The 10,395-nt window shown below is 42.3% G+C and overlaps 1 pseudogene; it reads right to left on the bottom strand.

The window, feature by feature from the left end:
• Positions 1-385: 385 nt before the first annotated feature.
• LOC147000536 (kinesin-like protein KIF25) overlaps positions 386-10,395 on the bottom strand; it is a 52,322-nt pseudogene continuing 42,312 nt past the window's right edge.

Below are 10,395 nucleotides of genomic sequence, written 5' to 3'. Positions count from 1 at the left end.
AGATCCTGGACCTCACTATGTCTCCTGAGGTGACAAGTTCAACCTTGTCCTCCCTGTCCTGTGACCAACAATTCAGCTACTCTTTCAGGAGTGGGCCCAGGCAAGCTCCTGATCCAGGAGGAGTATCCCCACCAGACAACTGCCTCTTCCATCAGCTTAGATTCACGGGATGTGGGGAAAAGCTGTGCTAAGGCCCCATCCAGGCCCACCACCAACCTCGGAGAGCAAACAGCCTACTCAGGTAGAAAAGAAACCTGGTTATGACTGAAGTGTTGCTGAGCACACACACACACACACACACACACACACACACACACACACACACGTGCGCGTACGCGTGCACATGCAGAGGCACACACATTAAAGCAGTGACAATAAGCATATTTCACTGAAGATCCAATTCCCATGCAAGGCCCATCCCTGGCTTCCCCATCTGAGAGCTGAGGACTCTTTTTAGATGGTCTTCTCTCAAGTTGTCGAGCTCTAGCTCAAATTTTAGGCCTCATAGAGTCTCAGCCATGTGTGAGCCCAGGGGATGCATATAGAGTAATTAGTAACTTTGTATCACTGCCTTTTAAAAGAAAAATTAAAACTGCCAGGAATTAAGCATGAAAATTACATTTGTGAGTGCCAGACAGCTCTTGGCATGGAGAGAGTCTGCCCACACTCCAGGATGGGACTACAGGGATGGAGAGTGCCTGCTTACACTTCGAGCAGGTACTACATGCTACCAAACAAGTGGCATAGGCAGTGGGTCTTCAAATGACTCAAAGTCACTAATTCCTCAGTGGGGTCCCCTCTACAATAGCTTAGAGACTCATCCACAGACTGTGTCTGCCAGAATGTAGACAGCCATGACAGTCTCCCCAAAAGACCTTCATAGTCTGGCTGGAAAGGCTAAAGGAAAGCCCACCATATGCACCAACCTGCAGCCAGTTAATACATAGTGTAAGCTGCACTGACTCACACTGACCCTGTGGACAGAACATGACAGGGGCCTGCCTGGCAGAGCTCTAGCTTTGCCAAATTTGTATGGTCTGGGCAAGAGGACAAACATGGTTGTGATAGCACCCTAAAGTCCGGTTCTCTGTCCCCTCTGTTTGGGGTCTCCTATGGAGACAAACTGATGCAATCCTGGAGCAGGTGAGTAAGCTTGCTGTTCCTGTGTGGGATGTGGTCCCAGTGCTCTAACAATGTCCTGAGGACATCTACTAGTGCAGCCACAGTAACTTCTAAAGTATACACAGCATTCATAAGTATAGAAGTGTCCACTTAGCACTAATATTTTGAGTTTTCTTAACAAAAAATATCAAAATACCAAAGTTTTCCATAGTGTTTATTTGGAGACTAAGATATTGAGCTCAATATGTAACTCTTAAAATTAAATAAAATATTTAGGCCTCTTGTTTATATTTCTTCATAACAAATCTTCCATTATCAAGGAAAAATCCAGACCCAATGTGTGAGCCAACATGAGTTTGCTTTCTGGACAGCATTTCCTGTCACATTATCTGCTTCATCAAAAGCACTTCCTGTGTATTAATGACATTCTGGGCCATCAGATAGATAGATACTCCCTTGGCCTGTTTGTCCCTCAAAAGCTTGTCTGAGCTGTGTCCTCTCACCACATATGAATGGGCCACAGTGTTCCCTGGGAAACATATATTTTCACAGGAATGAGCTTCTCCATGGGGTGATACACATGGAAAGATGTTTCCAAAGACTCCAGGGGCTTTTGTACATTGTCAGAACACTGTTAGGCCTCCCTCACAGCTACACTTCTGTCTTGTACTTAGAACACTGTTAAGCCTCCCTCAAGGCTACATGCTGTCTTGACCTTTATACAGGAAGTGCCTGCTCAGGCATAACACTTTGGTTCTCCAAGGTGAGGAAGGGTTGAATCAAGAGCTGTCTTAAGTACCTCCAGCCTAATTAGAGTATTAGTCCTCAGAGAAAGCATTCAGATGTGTGTTGGACCTCTTAGTCTTTCTGCCCATGTTGGGGCCCCTGTTTTAGGAATTGAGCTTAGAATTCAAATTTTTAAAAAAAACTGTTAAGAGGAATTACTGTGTGCTGGTCCTTTGCAGATCTATACTCTAAACCCAGGTCTTAGAGTACTAGAAGCCTGACTGTAAACAGTTCAAAATATCTCCCTTAATAATCTAATGCTTTCAAGGCTTTTATACCTTTGTCTTAAAATTGGGATTTATTGTAGAAAGAAATACCTATATTGGAAAACTATTTTGAAAAATCCTGTAGACTCTAGCAGAGTCAGATGTCAAAAAGTAAAGGCTGTTGTGATTTTGTTTTGCATGGCTGACAATTTACTAACAATAGCATCCTTAGTATGCTTTTGCGAAGCTACATACACACAAATCTCAACCTGCAGTACTTGTTTGACCTGAAAGCTCCTTTGAGAAATACAGACTAGTACAGAGTCTGCCAGGCTTTTTTGCTGGCCTTGAGTAGATGAGAGATGTCAGATACTCAGTTTCACTGCATTAGGCAGCTTGTCACTGGGCTACAGAACAGTGAGACTGATGTCAAGGTGGACAACCACTTCACCAGCTAGGAGAATGTAGAACCATGTGTTTAGAGAATGTGTCTCTTGCCATATTTGTGAGCCTGCACTTAGAATTTGAGCTCTGTGACTGAACTTGTTAGCTAAACCATTGTGCAGTGCTTCTCCTGCTGGGTAACAGGAGGAGCTCAGTTGTGGAGAAGGGCAAATGTAGCTTTGGTTTTGCTCCTACATTGCTGCCTTGGTCAGTGTTTCTCTTCCTGCACAAACATCAAGACCAAGAAGCAAGTTTGCAAGAAAAGGGTTTATTCGGCTTACACTTCCATGTTGCTGTTCATCACCAAAGGAAGTCAGGACTGGAACTCAAGCAGGTCAGGAAGCAGGAGCTGATGCAGAGTCCATGGAAGGGTGTTCCTTACTGGCTTGCTTCCCCTGCCTCGCTTAGCTTGCTCTCTTACAGAATCCAAGACTACCAGCCCAGGGATGACACCACCCACAATGGGCCCTCCCTGCTTGATCACCAATTGAGCAAATGCCTTACAGCTGGATCTCATGAATGCATTTTCTCACCTGAAGCTCCTTTTTCTGTCATAACTCCAGCCTGTGTCATGTTGACAAAAGCAGCCAGTACAGTTGCCTCTCTGAGCATTTGAAGGTCTCTGGGCTGTTGGAATTTGTTGCTCTTGTGGGGTTTTGTTTCTCCCAGTGTTTCCTAACCACCAAACTCTTTTGTTTTGACATTGGCTCCTCTGGGGTGTGCAAAGTTTGCTGTAGCCCCCTCATTGAAATACTCAGTGAAGACCTTGGTTTTCCTGTCTCTTTGAACCTTGGTTTGTCATAACCAGTGTCTCTGCCTGGTATAAAATCCACTCAAAATCCCAAGTTTTCTTTGGACTTGCACCTACTTTTTTTTTTTTTTAAGTTAACTTCATTTGCGTTTTTAAGAAGACAATATTTTTCTGGGATGTTTTATTATTTGCTGACACCAATAACCCCAAAATCACAGGCTAATTTATTCTTTTCTACTTGATAAAGTAGAGTTTCTAATTTTTTATTTTATTTGTTTGAACATTTTGCCAGCATATATGACTGTTCCTGTTGTCCCCTGCGGCTGGAAGAGGGCATCAGATCCCCTTAGACTGGAGTTAAAGATGATCTCTAGTTCTGTGAGAATCAACCTTGGACCCTTTAGAAGAGCAGCCAGGGCTCTTAACTACTGAGCTAGCGTTTTATTCCATTGAAAATAAGGAATAAAATTTTAGATTTAGTGTGTGTGATTTTTTTTAAAGCATACACATATAATCTAAGTTCAGAATTTTAAATAGTTTTTCTATAAACACTGTGTAGAAAAACTGGTGATTTTGTAGAACTTGAACTGTATCTCACAAGAATCTCTTTATTATAAAGAGTTTCTACAGTAGACATTAGCAGTATAATTTCAGGATTCAAATTATGGAGAGTTTGAGTCAGTCTTCATGGTGACATATGACAGTGCTGGTGTTTTTCTGCCCAGAACAGCCCTAGTGCAGCATTTCAGAGTCACCACAGTCTGGGACAAAACCAAAGACATAGCTGCAGGCCAGCATGGATAAAGGGGAGTCTTTATCCTACCCTAGAACTCATGATGCTGAGGAATATGGTCAGAAGGTTCAAGGAGTCACAACAAACAAGGAGAAGCATGTCACTGGCAGTTGAAGGTGGCTGGTAGTGTTGGGCACTGGAAAGGGAAGGTGTTGGATCTTTTGTTGTTTCAGAAAGGTAGAACTTAATGATCAGAAATAGACAAGCATCAACTGATGGATTTGGGACCTGCATATAAACTTTTAAACCAGCTGTCACATACAGCAGTGTGTCCTGTGTAGGGGAGTTAGCAGTGGTCCCCATGTGTGATAATCAGAAATGGGCCATAATGAGTCCCAACTCTAAACTGCAAGTCTGAGGTCATGTCCGGCTAGAAAGAGATTCCCTGAGTCCACTGACATATTGAGGGAACAAAATTGCTAAAAGAGGAGGAGCCTCAGACTTTTAAACCACTCCCAAGTAAAAGTAGGCTGTTTATAACAGCTCCCAACTGAGACTGGACTCAGGATAGGCAGATGTGCAAGTCCCACCCACATCCGGGGAGAAAGTGGAATTTCTTAACATTTTGGGTGGTTATCATATTACATAATTGTTAAAGTGGAACCTATTGGTGATTTGTAGGAAGTGGCTAACAAAATTATTTTAGCAAAAGAATCTTTCTCTATTAATGCATGAATGTATGAAATAACTTGTTTGAGTCATGATTAATGGAAGAATAACATTGGGATTGTGGAGACAAAGCTTTTAGGTGACTGACATGGACATGGTAAGAGCTAATTAATACATGAACTTTACCACCCTACAACAGTGATATAGCCTGATGGGTTCTACTTGACTTTCTGTGTCTGTGTGTCTGTGTCTGCTTGCCTCAGGATGTGTTTTTTGTGTCTTTGTTGGTGGGGTTGACTGGGTGAAAAATAAATTCTTTTTATTGCTAGTTGCAGGAAGAGGAGCACTGGTGCCCACAATAGTTGGACAAGACTCACAAACTAAAAGCAGAGGATGGAGGAAGATAAGAGGAAAATGGATGCCATCAGGAGGATGAGCAAGTAAAGAGAGGTGCTGAAGAAAAGTTTATGATTCTCTAAATAAAGTCACCATGGTCATTCCATTGTACTGGCTCTTGGTGTAACTGAGCAAGTTTCCTTTGGTTTCTCCCTAAAGTGTTATATAAGCAATTGTCCTTCATGTAATTTTAACATTCTTGATAGTGCCACTGAAAATCCACCCAAGTCATTGTAGTTTAATTACCCAACCTAAGATGGTGCTGATTTTCAGGAGTATTAATGAGGAGGAGGAGTACGGGTCAGGATAAGTACTGATATTGCATAGTTAAGAAGAAACAAATTCTTTCCTTTAGGATTTTACAACATAAAAGAAGTAAAGCAGAAATTGGTGCCAGTGTAATAAGCAGGGCAGCCTTTAGTCTTACCCTTTTTCTCTCAGAATATGAAGCAGGGAGCACTGTGTGTTCACTGGGTGTGCTTGTGTATACCTCTAGAGGGATCATGGAAGGATTGTGGCATAGTAGAGACCTAGAACTACAAGCCAGCATGGCCACTGGTGTTATTTCCCTATGGATGGATGAATTAAATCCTGGAGGCTCTTGAATGTTTGCTTCAGTCAAGAGAGATTATCATGCTTGCTATTTCATCCCTTTTCATATTTACTTCCTTCTTGTGCTATAAAACTCTTGTCAATCATTAACAAAACTGTGTTGTTGCCTTTTTAAATGTAAAGAAGACACTGTCAACTGTAGTTTGCCTGAATGAAAATGTACAGTGTGTGTCAGAATATATCTGCTAAGACTTTTAAAGCTTGCCTCCCATTTTCTGTTCCTTAGAGAGTTTATTAAGGTTTGAAACATACATTAAGTGTGGAAAGCATACTTGTTAGAGGTTGTGAAAATTAATGATATTTCTCATTGTTTTATGGTTTGTTCTTGAAACACAGCAGAAAAAGGTAAATCAATACCCTATCCTAACAGAAGATGAGAGAAAAAGTTCTAGGAAAAGGGGAGGACTAAGAAATTAGGGAAACAACACCCTTCTCAATAGTCACAAATAATATAAAATGCCTTAGTGTGACTCTAACTAAGCAAGTGATCTGTATGATAAGAACTAAAAGTCTCTGAAGAAAGAAATCGGAAAAGGTCTCAGTGGATAGAAAGATCTTCCATGCTCATGGATTGGCGGGATTAATATAGTAAAAATGGCTATCTTGCTGAAAGCAATCTACAGATTCAGTTCAATCCCCATCAAAATTCCAACTCAATTCTTCATAGAGTTAGAAAGGGCAATTTGCAAATTCATCTGGAATAACATAAAACCTAGGACAGCAAAAACTATTCTCAATAATAAAAGCACCACTGGTGGAATCACCATGCCTGACCTCAAGTTGTACTACAGAGCAATATTGATGACAACTGCATGGTACTGGTACAAGGACAGAAAGGTAGACCAACAGAATAGAAGTAAAGACTAAAAGATGAACCCACTCACCTATGTTCACTTGCTCTTTGACAAAGGAGCTAAAACCATCCAGTGGAAAAAAGAATTTTCAACAAATGGTGCTTGCTCAACTTGCAGCTATCATGTAGAAGAATGCAAATTGATCCATTCTTATCTCCTTGTACAAAGCTCAAGTCTAAGTTGATAAAAGACCTCCACGTAAAACCAGAGACACTGAAAGTTATAGAGGAGAAAGTGGGGAAGAGCCTCAGAGATATGGGAACTGGAAAAATTCGTGGACAGAACAACAATGGCTTGTACTGTAAGATCAGGAATTGACAAATGGGACCTCATAAAACTGCAAAGATTCTGTAAGATAAAGGACACTCTCAATAAGACAAAACAGCCACCAACAGATTGAGAAAAGATCTTTACCAATCCTAAATCTGATAGCAGACTAATATCCAATATATACAAAGAACTCAAGAAGCTGGACTCTAGAAAACCAAATAGCCTTAATAAAAAAGCGAGTAGAGGGCTAAACAAAGAATTCTCAACTGGGGAATACTGAATAGCTGTGAAGCACCTAAAAAAAACTGTTCAATATCTTTAATCATCAGAGAAATGCAAATCAAAACAATTCTGGCATTCTACCTCATACCAGTGAGAATGGCTAAGATGAAAAATTCAGGTGACAGAAGATGCTGTTGAGGACATGGAGAAAGAGAAACACTCCTCCATTGCTGGTGGGATTGCAAGCTGGTAAAAACACTCTGGAAATCAGTCTGGCGGTTACTCAAAAAATTGGACACAATACTACCGGATGATCCAGCAATACCTCTCCTGGGCATATACCCAGAAGATGTTCCAAATTGTAATAAGGACACATGTTCCACTATGTTCAAGCAGGCTTATTTATAATAGCCACAATCTGGAAAGAACCAAGATTTCCCTCAACAGAGGAATGAATGTAGAAAATGTGGTTCATTTACAAAATGGAGTACTACATAGCAATTAATTTATGAAATTCTTAGGCAAATGGATCTGGAGGATATCATCCTGAGTTAGGTAACCCAATCACAAAAGAACACAAGTGATATGCACTCACTGATAAATGGATATTGGCCCAGAAATTTAGAATACTGAAGATACAATTTGCAAAACATATTAAACTCAAGAAGAAGGAAGACCACAGTGTGGATACTTCGATCTTTCTTAGAAGGGGAACAAAATACCCATGGAAGGAGTTAGAGAGCAAAGTTTGGGCTGAGACAAAAGGAACAACCATCCAGAGACTGCCCGATACGGGAATCCATCCCATAAACAACCACAAACCCAGACACTATTGCATATGCCAACAAGATTTTGCTGACAGTACCCTGATATAGCTATGTCTCTTGAGGCTATGCCAGTGCCTGGCTAATACAGAAGTGGATGCTCATAGTCATCTATTGGATGGAATTCAGGCTCCCCTGTTTAGGAGCTAGAGAAAGTACCCAAGAAAGCTGAAGGAGTCTGCAACCCTATAGGAGGAACAACAATATGAACTAGCCAGTATCCCCAGAGCTCATGTCTCTAGCTGCATGTGTAGCATAGGATGGCCTAGTCAGCTATCAATGGAAAGAGAGGCCCTTGCTCTTGCAAAATTATAAGGCCTATTAGAGGGGAAAGCCAGGGCCAGGAAGCATGAGTGTGTAGTTTCGGGAGCAGGGCAGGAGTAGGATATAGGGGACTTTCAGAGAGGAAACTAGGAAAGGGGATAGCATTTGGAATGTAAATGAAGAAAATATCTAAAAAAAAACCAAAGTATGTTGAAAAGAACCCAGATGTCCTTCAACAGAGGAATGGATGCAGAAAATGTGGTACATTTACACAATGGAGTACTATTCAGCTATTCAAAACTGAATGTATGAAATTCTTAGGCAAATGGATGGATCTGGACAATATCTCCCTGAGTGAGGTAACCCAATCACAAAAGAACACAGCGATATGGACTCACTGATTTTAGCCTAGAAGCTCATAATACCCAAGATACAATTTGCAAAACTAATGAAACTCAAGAAAGAAGACGAAATTGTGGAAACTTCTGCCTTTCTTAGAATGGGGAACAAAATAACCATGGAAGGAGTTACAGAGACAAAGTTTGGGGCAGAGACTGAAGGAGTGACCACACAGAGACTGTCCCACATGGGGATCCATCCCATAAACAACCACCAACACTGGACACTATTGTGTGTGTATACCAACAAGAGCTTGTTGACATGAGCCTGACATAGCTGTCTCTGAAGAGGCTTTGCCAGTGCCTGACAAATACAGAAGTGGATGCTCACAGTCATCCATTGGATGGAGCACAGGGTCCCTAATGAAGGAGCTAGAGAAAGTACCTAGAGAGCTGAAGGGGTTTGCAGCCCTATAAGAGGAACAACAATATGAACTAACCAGCAACCCAGAGCTCCCTGGGACTTAAACCATCAATCAAAGAAAACTCATGGTGGGACTCGTGTCTCTAGGTGCATATGTAGCAGAGGATGGCCTAGGTAGCCAACAAAGGGAGGAGAGGCCCTTGGTCTTGTGAAGATTCTATGCCCCAGTATAGGGGAATGCCAGGTCCAGGGAGCTGGAATCAGTGGGTTGGGGAGCAGGAGGAGTAGAGAGGGGATAGAGAATAGGGGATTTTCAGAGAAGAAACTAGGAAAGGGAATAATATTTGAAATGTAAATAAAGACAATATCCAATTAAAAAAAAGAAAAGAAAACAAAGGAGCACCAAAATCCTTGGAAAAGGAAAAAATAAAAAAAGTCCCAACATGTGACTTATCCCATGCTTCTGAGCAGTTCCTGTCAGTATGGGCACTGTGTTGTTCTCAAAAGTCCTGAGACAAGAGGCTCTCAGGATTGGACTGCCTCTTCTCTTGCAGTAATTGTAGCACTGAAACATGTGGTGTGGACATGTCCTTAGTAGTGATGCATAGTGACAGTCAGGGTACCCTTCATTCTCTGTGAACACACAAAGAGTCCACTGATACCCCCTGATTCTTGACCTTTTGCACTCTGGTCTATACCCTCATGCAGAGGTCACCAGTAGGAGGACAATACAGTCTCCTAGAAACAGAGAGGCACAGACAGCAGAAAGAGGAAGCATGCAGGTTGCTGAAGTCCAAAGAGCCTGGGATGAGCAGCCCTTCACTTCCACTGGACTACGAGCCCCAATTCCTGTCTTCAGCACCCAATGCTGCTCCTCCCCTACCTCAGTGAAATGCCTCCTACCTCAAAATACAGGTCCTCTCCCCAGACTCTCACAGCTCACTGCCAAGTTGCTTGCACATGATGATATTGAGGAGGACGACTACAGCAGGTCAGGATAAGTAACCCAGCACAAGGGAGTCTCATTGGGATCTTCCTCTTTCCCTCTGCAGCCACAGCAGGCCACCCTGCCAACCATGCCCAGCCTCAGATGGCATCTCTCTCTGCAACTGCTTTCTGCAACCCTTGCCCAAAGACGACAGTACTGCTTACAAAGCAGGCCAGTCCCTGCCCCTGCCAGGCAAACCAACCCTGTACCATCCTGGCCACTGGAAGGGTTGAGGTAAATGAGGGATTGGTGAATCAGCCCTTCCTGTCCTTGATGACTGAGCCTGGAATCTCTGTACTCCTGCCACTTGTGAAGGTGCCTGGAGACCATGCCTGACTTGGGGCTGAGGGTTGTTTTGCTTTGTTTTGTTTTGTTTTGTTTTGTTTTGTTTTGAGACAGGGTTTCTCTATATAGGCCTGGCTGTCCTGGAACTCACTTTGTAGACCAGGCTGGCCTAGAACTCAGAAATCAGCCTGCCTTTGCCGAACACCA

This window comes from Mus caroli, unplaced genomic scaffold (assembly GCF_978045245.1).
Source record: "Mus caroli unplaced genomic scaffold, Mus_caroli_1 scaffold_18, whole genome shotgun sequence".
Lineage (NCBI taxonomy): Eukaryota > Metazoa > Chordata > Mammalia > Rodentia > Muridae > Mus > Mus caroli.
This window is presented reverse-complemented; position numbering and strand designations above follow the sequence as displayed.